Raw genomic sequence first — 14,149 nt, forward strand, 5'->3', positions numbered from 1 at the left:
TGTAGTTGAGTTTTTGCAGTGTCATGTAGATTTTAGAGATCAGGTGCTGATCGGAAATGTCATAGCCAAAAACATTTTCCTAGTCTGTAGGCAGTCTTTTTACTCTTTTGGTGAAGTCTTTGGATGAGCATAGGTGTTTGATTTTTAGGAGCTCCCAGTTATCTTGTTTTCCTTTGCATTCTTAATAATGATTTGTATACTGTTTATGCCATGTATTGGGGCTCCTAACATTGTCCCTAATTTTTCTTCCATGATCTTTATCATTTTAGATTTTATGTTTAGGTCTTTGATCCATTTTGCGTTAGTTTTTGTGCATGGAGTGAGGTATGGGTCTTGTTAGATTTTTTTGCAGATGGATGTCCAGTTATGCCAGCATCATTTGTTAAAAAGACTGTCTTTTCCTAATTTAACTGTTTTGGGGCCTTTGTCAAATATCAGCTGCTCATATGTGGATGGATTTATGTCTGGATTCTCAATTCTGCTCCATTAGTCGATGTGTCTGTGGTACTAGTACCAGGCTGTTTTGACTACTGTGGCGGAATAATAGGTTCTAAAATCAGGTAAAGTAAGGCCTCCCACTTTGCTCTTCTTTTTCAGTAATGTCTTATTTATCTGGGGCCTCTTTCCCTTCCATATGAAGTCGGTGATTTGTTTTTCCATCTCATTAAAGAATGTTATTGGGATTTGGATCGGAATTGCATTAAATGTATAGATCACTTTTGTTAGAATAGACATTTTTATAATGTTAAGTCTTCCTATCTATGAGCAAGGTATGTCTTTCCACTTCCGTAAGTCTCTTTTGGTTTTTTGCAGAAGCGTACTGCAGTTTTCTTTGTATATGTCTTTTACATCTCTGGTAAGATTTATTCCTAAGTACTTTGTCTTATTGGGGGTTACTGTAAATGGAATTTATTTGGTGATTTCCTCTTCGATGTTCTTTTTGTTGGTGTAGAGGAATCCAGCTGATTTTTATGTGTTTATCTTGTATCCCGAAACTCTGTTGAACTCTTCTATTAGTTTCAGTAGTTTTCTGGAGGATTCCTTAGGGTTTTCTGTGTATAAGGTCATGTCACCAGCAAATAGAGATGCTTTGACTTCTTCCTTGCCAATCTGGATGCCCTTTATTTCCTTATCTAACCTAATTGCTCTTGCTAGGACCTCCAACACAATGAAGAATAAGAGCGGTGATAAAGGGCATTCTTGTCTGGTTCCCGATCTCAATGGGAATGCTTTCAGGCTCTCTCCATTTAAGGTGATATTTGCTGTTGGATTTGTATAAATGCCATAAATGATGTTGAGGAATTTTCCTTCAATTCCTGTTTTGCTGAGAGTTTTTTTTATCATGAATGGGTGTTGAACTTTGCCAAATGCCTTTTCTGCATCAATTGATAAAATCATGTGGTTCTTGTCTTTTGTTTTATTTATGTGGTGGATTACATTAATGGTTTTTCTAATGTTGAACCGTCCCTGCATACCTGGTATGAATCCCCCGTGGTCAGGGTTAATTATTTTTTTGATATGTTGTTGAATTCTTTTGGCTAGAAATTTGCTGAAGATTTTTGCATCTATGTTCATGAGGGATATAGGTCTATAATTTTCTTTTCTTGTGGTGTCTTTACCTGGTTTTGGTATCAGGGATAGGGTGGCTTCATAGAATGAGCTTGGTAGTATTCCGTCCTTTTCTATGTTCTGAAATACCTTTAGTAGTAGTGGTGTTAAATCTTCTTTGAAAGTTTGGTAGAACTCTGCAGTGACGCCGTCCAACCAGGGCTTTTTTGGGGGGGGGGGGAGTTTTTTGATTACGTTTTCAATCTCTTCTTTTGTTATGGGTCTATTTAGTTGTTCTACCTCTGTTTGTGTTAGTTTAGGTAGGTAGAGTGTTTCTAGGAATTCATGCATTTCTTCTAGCTTTTAAAATTTGTTAGAGTACAATTTTTCATAGTAATCTGATATGTTTCTTTTAATTTCAGTTGAGTCTGTTGTAATATCACTCATCTCATTTTTTATTCATGTTGTTTGCTTCCTCTCTTGTTTTTCCTTTATCAGTTTGGCCAGTGGTTTACCGATTTTGTTGATTTTTTCAAAAAACAAGCTTTTGGTCTTGTTAATTCTTTCAATTGATTTTCTCTTTTCTGTTTCATTTAGTTCAGCTCTAATGTTTACTATTTTTTTTTCTTCTGGTGGCGATGGTTTCTTTTGCTGCTCTCTTTCTATTTGTTCAAGTTGTAGGGATAACTCTTTGATTTGACCCTTTCTTCTTTTTGGATGTGTGCATTTATTGATATAAATTGGCCTCTGAGCACCGCTTTGCTGTGTCCCAAAGGATCTGATAGCAAGTGTTTTCATTCTTATTAGATTCTCTGAATTTCTTTATTCCATCCTTAATGTCTTCTCTAATCCAGTCTTTTTGAGCAGGGTATTGTTCAGTTTCCAAGTGTTTGATTCTTTTCCCTGCTTTTCCTGTTATTGATTTCCACTTTTATGGCCTTATGGTCAGAGAAGATGCTTTGTAATATTTCAACATTTTGGATTCTGCTAAGGCTTGCTTTATGACCTAATATGTGGTCTATTCTAGAGAATGTTCCATGTGCACTAGAAAAGAAAGTATACTTGGTTGCTGTTGTGTGGAGTGTTCTGTATATATCTATGAGGTCGAGTTGGTTGATTGTGGCATTTAAAGCTTCCATGTCTTTACTGAGCTTCTTCCTAGATGTCCTGTCCTTCATCGAAAGTGGTGTATTTGAAGTCTCCTTTTTTTTTTTTACTATTATTGTGGAGCTGTCTATCTCACTTTTCGATGCTGATAGAGCTTGTTTTATATATCTTGCAACCCTGTCATTGGCTGTATAAATATTTAATATGGTTATATCTTCTTGGTGTATTGGCCCTTTAATCATTATATAGTGCCCTTTCTTATCCTTTGTGATGGATTTAACTTTAAAGTCAATTTTGTCAGAAATTAATATTGCCACTCCTGCTCTTTTTTGATTGTTGTTTGTTTGATATATATATTTTTTCCATTCTTTGAGTTTTTGTTTGTGTCCTAAGTCTAAGATGTGTCTCTTGTAGGCAGCATATAGACAGATCTTGTTTTTTAATCCATTCCGCCACTCTCTGTCTCTTTATTGGTGCATTTAGTCTGTTTACATTCAGGGTGATTATGAATAGATATGAATTTAGTGCTATCATTTTGATGTCTTTTTTTGTGTATGTTGACAGTTTCTTTTCCCCACTGGATTTTTTATGCTGAGCAGATTTTCTTTATATATTGCCCTTTCCTCATATTTGTTGTCATTGATTTTGTTTCTGCTGAGTCTGTATTTTTCCCTTATATTTTATTTTGATGAGTAGGATAGTTTGTCTCCTTTGTGGTTACCTTATTATTTACCCCTATTTTTCTAAATTTAAACCTTTTATTTCCTTGTATCACTGCATCTTTCTCTCCATATGGAATGTGTATAATTACATTTCTTAGTCCCTCTTTATTATTTTAATGTTGTCTTCTTTTATATAATAACATCACTGTTACCCTGTTTTGAGCTTTTTTTAAAAGGTAATCTTGCTTTATTTTTTTGGATTTCCCTGTCTGTGTTGACTTCTGGTTGCTCTGCACAATGTTCTAACCAAAGAACTCCCTTTAGTATTTCTTGTACTTTTGTTTTGGTGTTTAAGAATTCCTTAAACTTGTGTTTATCTGGAAATGTCCTAATTTCAACTTCATATTTAAGAAACAGTATTGCTGAATATATGATTCTTGGCAGGCAATTTTTTTCCTTCAATTTTTTAAATATGTCATCCCATTGCCTTCTTGCCTGCGTGGTTTCTGCTGAGTAGTCCAAGCTTATTCTTATTGTCTCTCCTTTGTAGTTGACTTTTCATTTATCCCTCCCTACTCTTATAATTCTCTCTTTATCTTTGGTTTTGTCAAGTTTGATTATAATATGTGTTGGTGACTTTAAGATCTACCTTATGTGGAGTTCAAAGAGCATCTTGGATAGATATCTTCTCATCTTTCACAATATCAGGGAAGTTTTCTGCCAAGAAATCTTCAACAATTCTCTCTGTATTTTCTGTTATCCCTCCCTGTTCTGGTACTCCTATCTCTTGTAGGTTATTTCTCTTGATAGAGTCCCACATGATTCTTAAGGTTTCTTCATTTTTTGAAATTCTTTTATCTGACTTTTCTTCAAATATATTAGTGCCAAGTGATTTATCTTTGTGTTCAGAAATTCTAGCTTTTACTTGCTCAGTTCTGCTCCTCTGACTTTCTACTGAGTTGTCTACTTCTGTAATTTTATTGTTAATCTTCTGAATTTCTGATTGCTATCTGTCTATGGATTTTTCCAGCTTATTAAACTTTTCATTATGTTCCTGAATAATCTTTCTAATTTCTTCAATTGCTTTTTCTGTATGTTCCTTGGCTTGTTCTGTGTATTGCCTCATTTCCTTCCTGATGTCTTGAAGGGTTTTGTATATTAAACTTTTGTATTCTGGCCCTGGTAATTCCAGGAATACACTTTCATCTAGAAGATCCCTGGATTCTTTGTTTTGAGAACATGTTGAGGTGATCATGGTCTGTTTCTTTATGTGACTTGATATTGACTGTTGTCTCCAAGCCATCTATAAGTTATTGTATTGGTTTATTTTTGCTTACTATGTCATAGCTTCTCGCTTTGTTTGGTTTTGGTATATGTCTATGGGTTGCTTGAGTGAGCTTGCTTGATTATTTTTACCCTTGGAGCTCTGATGTCCTGTCCCCAGATGGCTAGAACTGTTATCAGATGTATCAGTCTAGGAGTCCATTCAGTTTTCTTGTATGAATTCAGCTCAGGTTTCCAGGTATCTGATCATCATGTGTGTCTTACAGGCTCTGTCCTACAGTCTTAGAGGGGTAACGGTGATTGGTGTATGTACTGGTATCTGATTGCAGCAGGGGGTCATGATCTGAACAAGACAGAGGGCTAAGAACCAATCCCCGAGTGTCTCTGAGGAAAGCACGTCCCTGTTTCCTAGAGCACACAGGTGGGTGGTTGTACATTGGGACCATGGGCACTCAAAGTTTTTGGTTGTAAGAAATGGGAGGTACCAGTTATCTTTGGACCACTCTTGCAGGTGGCTGTGTGACCTGAGTGGAGTTACCAGTCCTTAGGTCCCTGATGTGGGTAGGTGAGGACCTTGTTTAATAGGCAAAGCAATGTTGAACATCATACACCCACATCTCCACTGCATAGCTGAAACGGTTGGAGTCTGCCAACAAGGGCCTATTCTCCTGAAATAGACTCACACAGGCTCATGCAGAAGGGAAAGTTGCTCAAAGTCCACAGACAGTTTATGCCTGGACAGGAGCTGCTTCTGTCCTGAGCTCTCCTGGTTAGTGGAGTTAGCAAATTATCTTTTCCCCCGATTGCAAGTTTTTTCCTTCCCCAAGGCTGTGAGGATGGCTCTAGGTCCTCAACAGTGCCTACCTCAAGCCCAGGGGATTCAGGCACTGAAGGCAGCTTGGGGGTGGGGGACACGGTAAAATATATGCAAGTACTTACCTTTTGCCGAGGGTGCACTTCCGCTCTGGTTCCAGAGGTGTGAGTAGGCTGTGTGGCTGGCCGCTTCTCCCTGAGGAAACTGCTGCCAAATGCTAGTACCAGCCCACCACCACTGCTCCGGGAATGGTGCCTGAGGGCTCCCTGTGATTCGGGTCTGGTAACTCCTCTCTACTTCTGAATGGTCTCTTCCTCCCTCTGCCCCTCATTTCATTTTCTAAGCTTGCCTTTGAAGCTCAGGGCTCCCAGCTTGTCACAAATATACTCGTTTCACTTGTTTTTTCAGGTCTTTGTTGTAAAGAGGCCTCACCTGAAGCGTCTGTCTATCCTGCCATCTTGGCTCTCCAATCATTGCTTTTAAGGAGTATTTTGGCTGTACTTCTTTCAAGACAGGTTTGTTCTCCTAGCAGTCCATGGTATATTCAATATTCTTTATCAACACCATAATTCAAAGGCACCATTTATTCAGTCTTCCTTATTCATTATCCAACTTTCACATGCATAAGAGGCAATGGAAAACAGCATGATTTGGATCAGGTACACCTTAGCCCTTAAAATGTCATTGTTGCTTTTTACACTTTAAAGGGGTCTTTTGAAGCGGATTTGTCCAATGCAATGTGTTGTTTGATTTCTTGACTGCTGTTTCCATGGTCGTTGATTTTGGATCCAAGTAAAGTGAAATTCTTGACAACTTCAATCTTTTCTTCATTTATCATATCATGATGTTGCTTATTCGTTTAGTTGTGGGGATTTTTGCTTTATGCTTGAGGTATAATCTGTATTGAACACAGTAGTCTTTGATCTTCATCAGTAAGCGCTTCAAGCCCACTTCACTTTCATCAAGGTAGTCTCATCTGCATAACATAAGTTGTTGATGAGTCTTCCTCCAATCCTGATGGCCCATTCTTCATATAGTCCAGCTTCTCGGATTATTTGTTCAGCATACAGATTGAAGGTGAAAGGATATGACCCTAATGTACACCTTTCCTGATGTTAAACCACACAACATCCCCTTGTTCTGTTTGAAGAACTACCCTCTGATCTATGTAAAGGTTCTCATGAGCACAATTAAGCATTCTGGAATTTCCTGTCTTCCCAATGTTATCCTTAATTGTTATGATCCGCACAGCTGAATGCTGTTGCATAGTCAATAAGACATAGGTAGATATCTTTCTGGTATTCTATGCTTTCAGCCAGGGTCCACCTGACATTAACAATGATATCCCTTGTTCCACATCTTCTTCTCAATCAGGGTTAAATTTCTGGCAGTTCCTTGTCTATGTACTGCTGCAACCACTTTTGAATGATGTTCAGCAAAATTTTACTTGTGTGTGATATTAATGGTATTGTTTGATAATTTCCGCATTCCGTTGGATCAACTTTTTTTTTTTTTTTGAAAAAAGCCTAAACATGGATTTCTTCCACTCCATTGGCTAGGTATTCTCTTCCAATTTTCTTGGCATCGTTGAGTTAGTGCTTCCAGTGCTGCACTCATTTGTTGAAGCATCTCAATTGGTATCCCATCAATTCCTGGAGCCTTGTTTTTTTTACTTCTCTGCAGCTTGGACTTCTTCCTTCAGTACCACTTTCTTTTGATCATATCCCACCCCCTGAAATGGTTGAACACCAACCGATTCTTTTTGGTACAGTGACTCTGGGTATTCCTTCCATCTTCTTTTTATGCTTCCTGTGTAGTCCAATATTTTGCCCATAGAACCCTTCAATACTGCAACTCAAGCCTTGGGTTTTTTTTTTCTTGAGTTCTTTCAGTTTCAGAAATGCCAAGCATATTCTTCTCTTTATTTTTCTAATTCTGAGTCTTTGCACATGTCTTTGTAATACTTTACTTTGTCTTCTCAAGCCCCTTCTGAAATCTTCTGTTCAGCTCTTTTGCTTTTTTATTTATTCCCTTTGCTTTATTTACTTGATGTTCAAGGACAAGATCAGAGTCTCTTCTGACATCCATTTGGTTCTATCCTTTCTTTCCCTGTTTTTTTTTTTTTTAATGATCTCTTGCTTTCTTCATGTTTGATGCACTTAATGTCATTCCATAACTTATTTGGTCTTCAGTCATTAGTGTTCAAAGTGTCGAATCTATTCTTGAGATGGTCTCTAAATTCAGGTGGGATATACTGAGGGTGGCACTTTGACTATCATGGATTTGTTCTAGTTTTCAGCTTCAACTTGAACTTGCATGTGAGCAATTGATAGTCTGTTCTGCAGTCATCCCTTGGCCTTGTTCTGAATGATGATATTGAACTTTTCCATTTTCTCTTTCCACAGATGAAGTCAATTTGATTCCTGTGTATTCCATCTGATGAAGTATACGGGTATAGTCACAGTTTATGTTGGTGAAAAAAGGTATTTGCAATGAAGAAGTCATTCATCTTGCAAAATTATATCAAGTGATCTGTGGGATTGTTTATATCACTAAGTCCATATTTTGCAACTACTGATCCTTCTTTTTTGTTTCCAACTTTCACATTCCAATTCCTAGTTATTATCAATGCATCCTGATTGCATGTTTGATCAATTTCATACTGTAGAAGTTGGTAAAAATCTTCAGTTTCCTCTTCTTTGGCCTTAGTGGTTGGAGTATATTATCCTATTACTGACAGTGTTGTACTTCAGGATAAATCGTGAAATGTTATTTTTGACAATGAATGCAACACCATTCCTCTTCAATTTGCCTTTCTCAGTGTAGCAGATCATGTGACTGTCCGATTCAAATGGCCGATGCTAGTCCATTTCAGCTTACTAATGCCCAAGATATAGATATTTATGCATTCCATTTCATTTTTGGTGATTTTCAGTTTTTCTAGATTTATACTTCGTACATTCAATGTTCCAGTTATTAATGAATGTTTGTAGCTGTTTCTTGTCACTTTCAGTAGTACCACATCAGCAAATGAAGGTCCTGAAAGCTTGACTCCATCCATATCATTAAGGTTGACTCTACTTTGAGGAGGCAGCTCTTCTCCAGTTGTATTTTGAGCACCTTCCAACCTGAGGGACTCGTCTTCTGGCATTTTATCCAACAATATTCCATTGCTATTCATAAGGTTTTCACTGGCTAGTTCTTTTCAGAAGTAGGCCTCCAGTCTGTCTTAGTCTGAAAGCTCAGCTGAAACCTGTCTACCATGGGTGACCCTATTGGTATTGGAATACTGGTAGCATAACTTCCAATACCACACCAACATGCAAGCCACCATGGTATGTCAAAATGACAGATGCTTGGGGTGTTGTGTTGTACATAGGGCCAATATTAGTTGGAACAGACTTATCCACACCTAACAACAACAACATGGTGGGTTGTGAGCTGTTGTATGCTTATAAGCCCTCTGCTGATGGTGATGCTTTTGGACTCGGGACTATGCTTTTAGAGGCAAAGTCCCCTATCAAATTCTATTTCCAATACTTTGCTTTCATTTTCTCCATGTTAGGTTTCATTTTGTAATTATCAGAGAAATCAATTATTACAATTTGTTTATTCTTTTTCTCAATAGTGTATATGTTTCACATTTTACAAGGTCAAAAATGAAGCAGCAATTCATAATATGGTTAATCTGAAACCTTAGCCACGTTTTCAGTTATTCTCCAAATTTTGATCATCAGGCATAATTATGGATAATGTGAAATATATTTAAAAATATAAGTCTAGAATGGATTCCATTTTCTAGGCTTTACTCTGCCTTTGTGCATAACGTATCTCATGTTTACACTTTAAAATTTAGACTATACATTGTTTACCCTTTAAAATATAATCTAGGCATTCACTCTTTGGGAGAATATAGATCCTCTCCCAATTTATACAAGACACCACAGGAAGTCTTTCTAAAACCCACGTTAATGGAGCCACATGCTTTTGTTAGTCTGGTTGGAAATAAAGTAAATTAAACTAGTATAAAATAAATTTCTAATGTCTACGTATAAACCATTTTTGTATAATATTGAACATTAATTGCATAGTTTTTAAAAACTAATTAATACATAGTTATGTTCATATTTAGAAGCATGCTAGACACTGTAGCCAGTATTCCAGAATTCAAATTTTGGCCTTATACTTACTAGTTGTTGAATCTTCAGCAAGTCACTTACCTTCTCTTTGTCTTCATTTCCTCATTGGTAAAATGAGGATAATCATCTTTGCTACCTCATAAGATTGTAGGAAAGATTAAATTACATATATGTAAAAGTCTCAGAACAGGCCAACAAATATAATAATTATCTCTGATGATGATGATGGTGATGGTGATGGTGGTTACACATACTTGCCAGAGAATTGTAAACTCTAAAACATTATTTTAGGCAGTTGAATAGTGTTGCTTAATAAAATGTTAAGGCCAAATCCCAGAATGTAAAACAGTTAAGATGCTGTATGCTCCCATTTGTGCCAGGGGTGTTGGCAGAGTCAGCCTCATCTCCCAAACCTCAGTAGCACCTACGGCTATCCAGAATAACCAAGTATTGACAATTCTTAATCTATATGGTACATCTGCTATTTAAACAGGTGCTCCCTATTTTGAGAATATCTCAAGAGCTATAGACATGTGGCGTCAAATGAACGCAATTTAAGGTGGTAGAATAATTTGACATTTTTGTTGCAGTTCAGACATCAACACACAAATTTTTGGATATCATTTTATCTGAACTTAGTCTTTTGAGACCCACCCAACTCGAGGGTTTTTTCGTTATCCTGCTTTTGCCATATGCAAAGGTACTGGTGACCTTATGATCATGCCCACATTGCTCTTGGCTTTTACATTTCTGCAACATTCCAATTTTACAAACTGCAAAAACTAACAACAAAAATGACATTTCACCAATCTGACCTATTTCTTCTAAATAGACCACATGAGTCAACTATGGACTTATCAGAAGAAATAATTCCCTAAATTCTCTCTATTGAGCCTTGGATTGACATTTCTTTGCTGTTGGAAGAAAATAAAAGTCAGACAACAGTATTGTGTAGGTGAAGAGAAAAAAATATTTCTAAGAATATAAGTAGTTATCCCCCTACTCACAACACACCTAGGTAATACACAGAAAACAATAAGTCATATTTTTTCTGGGTGATAAAAGAATTACAGAATAAACTTTTATAAATACATGTGATAGATTATTTTAGATCAGAATATGTGATCTTGCATGCATGTGTCCAAAGTAAATAAACACACAGAGGATTGACAATCTACCATTAAGAAAAAAACAGATTGTATTTGGATGATTTTCAACCACTTGTAAACACACACACACACAAATTTAAAACATTGGCTCTGGCCAACAGAAAGTATTCTTTTTGCAGGGGTCTACATAAATTAGAAGATATAATATATTAGCAACTACATGAGGATAGATCCTCAGGCAATTTCTTATTTTTCTTCCAATAAAGGGCATATTTACCAAAAGCAAATTGAAACCTTATTGATTTTTTGAAGTGCAATACCTTTCAAGGTTGACATTTAAACATACACCCAACGTTTAATAATGTTCTTAAACCAAATGTTATTCTTTCACAGAGACAAAGCACTGCGTTATTGGAATAAAGAGACCTTCTGTGGGAGAATGGACTTACTGAAAAAGTTTATAACAGTGGGTTAGAAGAAAAGATATTATAGAATTCAAATTTTAATTATTTACTTTTATTTTTATCTTTTTTCCAGCAAATATCACAACTCTTTAACTTCCTTTATAACATCTAGAAGTTTTCTCAAGTATTCTAATATCAATAAAACCTTACAACAAAGCATTTACATATTTCAGTACTGAACATTGACAAAAGCAAAATAATATTCGTTTAGGCTTATTCTGCTCAGTGGCCCATGGTCAAGACTGATATTGAGGAAGAATTCAAGTCCTGAAGCAAGCATGAGCTCTACAATGTACGTTATTTTGCTTAAAGCAATGATTTATTTGTTTGATTATTGAATTTATCAGTGATCCAAATGAATGAAATAAATTAGAAAACAAAAATATATAGACATACAGAATGAGGCAAATTTGAAAGCAAAAAGGTACACACAATGTTCTATTTAATAATTTAGAAGATACATACACATGATAACAATATGGCACAGAAGAAAAAGAATATATGTATATATATATGATACATACAATGTTCTATTTATTACCTTGAAATATATAAATGTTGTTAGTTTTCCTTCAGTCAGTTCCGGCTCATGGGAACCCCATGCGTGCAAAGTAGAATTGTTTCACAGAGATGACAGGGCTGTGATTTTTCAGAAGCTGATTGCTAGGCCTGTTTTCTGAAGTACTTCTGTGTGGGCTCAAATTGCCAACCTTTTGGCTGGTAACCGAGCACTTAAATGTTTACTGACATGACTCCCTGAGTGGCACAAACAGTTAAGCACTCCACTACAAGTCAAAATTTTGGCAGTTCAAATGCATTCAGAGGCACCTTGGAATACAGGCCTGGTGACCTACTTCTGAAAGATCACAGCCTAGAAAAATCTACAGAGTAGTTCTATTCTGCACATGTGTGGTTGCCATGAGTCAGAATGGACTGAATGACAACTATCAACAACAAAATAACAAATACTATCAATAAAATAACAAATAATAGTGAGTCATTTCAAGCAGTGCTGAACATATAAATTACTTAGCAAATATTTATTGAGTGCCTTTTGGTAAGGGAATATCCTAGGTACTGGATACGTGACAGGAGCCCTGGTGGTACAGTGGTTAAACAGTCAGCTGATAACCAAAATGTCAGTGGTTAGAACTCACCAGCCACTCCACGGGAGAAAGATATGGCAGTCTGCTTCCTTAAAGGGTTATAATTTGGAAACCCTATTTTTTTTTTTTTATGGGGCAGTTCTACCATGTCCTATAGAGTAGCTGTGAGTTGGAATCGATTTGACCCCAACTGGTTTGGTTTTGATTTTGGATACGTAGCAGTGAGTAAAACTTAACACTCCCCACGGCTATGAAACTTACATTCCAACAGGGAGAGACAAAGAGTGGTGTAGTGATAAGTGTCCTCTAGTTTAAATGGGCTAGGATTGGAATAAGACTTGTTTAAACATCAACATATGGTGAACAAGAAGATGGATGATCTTAAACAAGCTATTTCATCCTTTAAAGTCACATGTTTTATCTTCAGAATTAGAGAAATCATACTGTTTTAGGAGAAATTTTGGCCAATATTAGGGAAGACTTCCTTTTGTTTGCCAAGGCTCATATTAATTAATGGGTTTCTTTTGTCAGCAGGAAATTTAAGAAACGTAAGAAAACTAAGAGACCTATCAGAAGGAAATTTTTAACAAGTTTTTTTTCCCCCTACCAAAGATAACATGGGATAAAATATATGATAACTAACTCTTGTTTCCTTGCCTTGTGATGATGTCTTTTTTCCTCAATAGTTTCAGTTACTGGGCCTAGATTTCAGGCCTCATATTTGAGGAGGGGTAGACAAAGGGGTTGTGTTTCCATGGACACAATCTGGACACCGCTTCTCCCTCTTGAAATAACGTACCTCTTTGCTTTACGCCTAAGATGATTGACTGTGATGACATCTAATTACAACTTTTTCATTCTCATTTGCATCACTAAGGGTCCAGCTTCTTTATTCACCATCAGAGATTTCCTAACATGGCAAGCATGAAAGAATTTCTCATGACATAATGTGGGAAAAAAGACAAAGGAACATTGTGTGCTTTCATGCTCTTTCCTTGTTATAACTGACTTAAATTGCCTCATGGGAATGGAATGGCTTAAGCCTGGCTCTATCAGGCTTTTCTTGTGACAATTTACCAATTCCAAGTGTTCACAGGTGACAAAGCATTGCCACATGGCAAATGCCCGAAATTCCCTGGACCACTTGAGACAGGGCTGTTTAAGAATCCCTAGCTAGCTCTGCACACACACAGACACACAATCATGCTCGTATATATTCATACATATACACATATACAATACAAATACACGTAAATATGTATCATAAGTTTGAAATGCATATTAATGAGAGAACAATATAAGGAAAAAACTTAGCAGTAAATAGTTACCATTGCACATTTATTATTGTTCTTAAATTTGAAATAAGAGTGTATGTGTGCGTGTGTGTGTGCGCACGTGTAAGGTCATTTTCTAGTCTTTAGGGCTTATTGGAGAACTGAATATTATAATAACTATAAAAGGATTTTATAAACTGTAAAACTGAATAAGATGGTATAATTGTTATTATATGTAATACATTTTATTATAAAATTGTTATTTGAAGTCATAATTATGATAAGTATGCCTTTTAGGTATCTTTAGCAAAAGGGAGTCTATGTTGCAAAGAACAGTGTTAAGTCTAGCTGAATTTTTCAGTAATTATTTTCACTTTTGTCTGCATCATCCTAATTTAAGAACACATAGATGGGTTTTTCTTTTTCATTCTTTTTAATTTTCTATGTGAAATTGCCTTCCTTTCAATGTTGTATGTAAAAAATTAATACCATACTTCTTTCTATTTGTCTTAGTCATTTAGTGCTGCTATAACAGAAATACCACAAGTGGATGGCTTTAACAAAGAGAAATGTATTTCCTCAGAGTAAAGCAGGCTAAAAGTCCAAGTTCAGGGTGTCACCTCCAGGGGAAAGGCATTCTCT

The sequence above is a fragment of the Loxodonta africana genome, chromosome 5 (genome assembly GCF_030014295.1).
Source record: "Loxodonta africana isolate mLoxAfr1 chromosome 5, mLoxAfr1.hap2, whole genome shotgun sequence".
NCBI classification, from domain to species: Eukaryota; Metazoa; Chordata; class Mammalia; order Proboscidea; family Elephantidae; genus Loxodonta; species Loxodonta africana.